Source organism: Gymnoscopelus microlampas (genome assembly GCF_963454915.1).
Source record: "Gymnoscopelus microlampas genome assembly, chromosome: 1".
Taxonomy (NCBI): Eukaryota; Metazoa; Chordata; class Actinopteri; order Myctophiformes; family Myctophidae; genus Gymnoscopelus; species Gymnoscopelus microlampas.
This window is the reverse complement of record NC_139962.1, coordinates 1,222,501-1,226,299: the sequence shown is the minus strand read 5'-3', so window position 1 is coordinate 1,226,299 and position 3,799 is coordinate 1,222,501. Positions and strand designations below refer to the sequence as shown.

Below are 3,799 nucleotides of genomic sequence, written 5' to 3'. Positions count from 1 at the left end.
TTACTATTTGAAGATCTGGATCCGGATCCGCCGATCCAGTCCAGGTTTTCTACTTATTAAAAATGGCAAAATCAGTTGACATTTTTATTTAAAAAACAAACAGTACTGGGTTTGATGTTCTATATTGTCTGAATCAACTTTGTTTGCGTTCGTTTTTGTGCTAAAAGAGTGACTTTGAGAGCTGTTTTACTGTACAATGTAAGTCAATGAGGAGCATATTTTGAATGATCAATTTCTAATCAATACAGCAATTATTTTTAATTTCTTGTCCACCTTTTGAGTTACATCATGGCAAGGTAACTACACAACCCAAACCTCTACCAAAGTGGTCTTGCCCTTTAAGTCAAAACATAAATTGGCCTATAAAGTCATTTAATCCTCTCATGTTACATAATGGACGTTATTGGTTTGCCATATATTGTCATAAACCTTCTTGGGTGAAATGAATGATTAAGGAATATCATATAGTCTGTGTTTGCTTCAGTATTTTTTGATCTGTTTTCTGAAAATCTTGAAAATAATAGTCTGCCATAATCTTGACGTCAAAGACATATTTATAATATATATTATATAACATCATTTAACAAGGTGACGTCAAAGACATATTTATAATATATATTATATAACATCATTTAGCAAGGTGACGTCAGAGACATATTTATAATATATATTATATAACATCATTTAACAAGGTGACGTCAAAGACATATTTATAATATATATTATATAACATCATTTAGCAAGGTGACGTCAAAGACATATTTCACGTTCAAACATGTTTGGGGTCATTTGAACGTCTACTCTGGCTTTTTTCATTTATTGTCTCGCATGGAGAGAGAGCAGGGACGTGCACAGATAGACTCTAGGTGGAGCTAGAGCGCTCTGCCCTTTGCCCTCTTGACCAGAAGTGCCCTTTTGAAAAAAGGGCACAGCAGGGGTCTTCAACAGGGGGTCCGGGACCCCTAGGGGGTCCTCAGAGTTACTACAGGGGGGTCCGCCAAATCTTTATGTGATATGATTTTTCTTTTTACCATAACCACTCGAAACCTAGCATCCCTTTTCAGAGGAGAACTTTAGCCAAAAATAGCGTGGGCTTGTAGATCGGCTATTTTTGGCAAAGAGGTATAGGTGTAGAGGGAAAAAAGAGCAGACCAAGTAAACAAAAAAAAGTATAATTTACTTGAGCACCTGCCCCTCAAAATGTCTGTGCACGCCACTGAGAGAGAGTATATTTTGCCCCCTGACCGTCCGTCCGTGTGTCCGTCAGTCCGTCCGTCCGTCCTGTCCATGTGTTACCAGCTAATCTCCGGCACCGTTGGCCCGCTCGCTGCGAAACTGTGCACACACACTCCCTGGATGCCAATTCAGAACCTCTGTTATAGCGCCACCAGGAGGCCGATTTTTGCAAAACCCATTTTTGGACATTACTCCTACAGATTTTATCCAAACATCACGCACATCGGTACACAGTATCTCTACAGTCATGTGATCAAGACGCGTCTGTCCGATATTTCATAATCCATCCTGATTGGCTAAGGTTGGCCTCCAAAGTTTGCAGGATTGGTCCGTTTTGAACAAAATGCCTCAAATCATGAACGCTGCTTGCGATTTCCGTGAAATTTCACACACACATTCCCACTAGGCCGAGGAAGAAATGTCACCCTTTTCACATTGCCCTGACAGACAGACAGACAGACAGACAGACAGACAGACAGACAGACAGACAGAGAGACAGGCAGACAGACAGACAGACAGACAGACAGACAGACAGACAGACAGACAGACAGACAGACAGACAGACAGACAGACAGAGAGACAGGCAGAAAAGCAGGCAGACAGACAGACAGACAGACAGACAGACAGACAGACAGACAGACAGACAGACAGACAGACAGACAGACAGACAGGCAGAAAAGCAGGCAGACAGACAGACAGACAGACAGACAGACAGACAGACAGGCAGGCAGGCAGGCAGGCAGACAGACAGACAGACAGACAGGCAGGCAGGCAGGCAGGCAGGCAGGCAGGCAGGCAGACAGGCAGGCAGGCAGGCAGGCAGGCAGGCAGGCAGACAGACAGACAGGCAGGCAGGCAGGCAGGCAGGCAGGCAGGCAGGCAGGCAGGCAGGCAGGCAGGCAGGCAGACAGGCAGGCAGGCAGGCAGGCAGGCAGGCAGGCAGACAGGCAGGCAGGCAGGCAGGCAGGCAGGCAGACAGACAGGCAGGCAGGCAGGCAGGCAGGCAGGCAGGCAGACAGACAGACAGACAGACAGACAGGCAGGCAGGCAGGCAGGCAGGCAGGCAGGCAGGCAGGCAGGCAGGCAGGCAGACAGACAGACAGACAGACAGACAGACAGACAGACAGAAAGGCAAGCAGACAGAGGCGGGGGGGGGGGGGGAGTGCAACAGGTATCTGTTTCACAACAGTGAGTTATTTCAGGATGTTTGTCTCTTTGTGTCTTTTCTTAAAATGTCCAGTCAGAGAAATGAAGCGTGTGTGTGTGTGTGTGTGTGTGTGTGTGTGTGTGTGTGTGTGCGTGCGTGCGTGCGTGCGTGCGTGCGTGTGTGTGATTGACAGGTCTTTAATGTCCTCTGGGTTTACTTCCTGGAAGAAGTTCTGTTCTCTCTGACAGACAGGTGTTTGTGTGTTGAGTCATCATCAGCCCCACACCCTGCATGGGGGGGGAGGGGCTCCCCCTCTGGTAGGAGGGTATATAACACCCTCACACACACACACACACACACACACACACACACACACACACACACACACACACACACACACACTGCTCCACCGTGAACCCAAGGTAAGATTTACTCTATTAAGACCTTCTACAAAATGCATTTTAAATCACTAGTTCTCACACTTAAAGGACTAGTTCACACAACAAATTGACTTATTTTCTATCATTTTTTTTGTTTTTTGTCTCATTCCTGAGACAATGATGATGACCGGCAAGATTTTTTTTCCTTTTTTTTTTTAACTGTTTTTACAGATTTGGTTTAGAGGGAAAAAAGAGCAGACCAAGTACGGTCAAGTTGACAAAGTATTGAGGGTTTAAGTGGTTAAATGCAGTGGTGTAAAGTAACTAAGTACATTACTCAAGTACTGTACTTATTATGAGGTTTTTTTGTTTTTACTTTACTGGAGTATTTCCATTTTTCAATACTTTTACTTCTACTCCACTACATCTAAGAGGCAAATATTGTACTTTTTACTCCATTAGAAATTATTTGAAAACTTAGTTACTAGTTATTTTGTAGATTTACATTATTATTACATTATAAAACATACATTAACCACTTCAGCCTTATTTGTATACATATGCTATTTGAAAATAGCCGATCTACAAGCTTGTAGATCTGCTATTGTCAAACATTTTAGTACTTTTACTTTTGATAACTTAAGTATATTTTTATGACAATACTTTTGTACTTTTACTCAAGTAACATTTTGAACACAGGCTCTTTAATTGTAACAGATTATTTTTTTATAATATGGCATTGATACTTTTACTTAAAGGGATAGTTCACCCCAAAAAAAAAATCTTTTCTTCTATGTATTACTCACCTCATGGAGACTTGAATTCATGGATTCATTCTTTGGTCCTAAAACAATATAATGATTTGATGACCAACGGGCAGCGGCTCCGGTAGGAGACACAAAGGAGACTCTTTGTGTCTCCTACCGGAACCGCTGCTGTATCATTTTTAGATGTTAGCGTTCGTTGGCTATGAAGAAAATAGCAGATATACAAGCTCATCACATTTAATCTGTTTATGTCTTTGTTATTGTTTAAT

General features: G+C 42.7%; 1 protein-coding gene across 1 annotated transcript in view; it reads left to right on the top strand.

The window, feature by feature from the left end:
• The first annotated feature begins 2,748 nt into the window (after positions 1-2,748).
• The window catches only part of LOC311049495 (hatching enzyme 1.2-like), a 14,311-nt gene continuing 13,260 nt past the window's right edge, over positions 2,749-3,799 (top strand). Inside the window, exon 1 of the mRNA XM_084063095.1 lies at positions 2,749-2,805. The gene's annotated coding sequence lies outside the window, so the exon portion shown is untranslated. The remainder of the gene's footprint in view (positions 2,806-3,799) is intronic.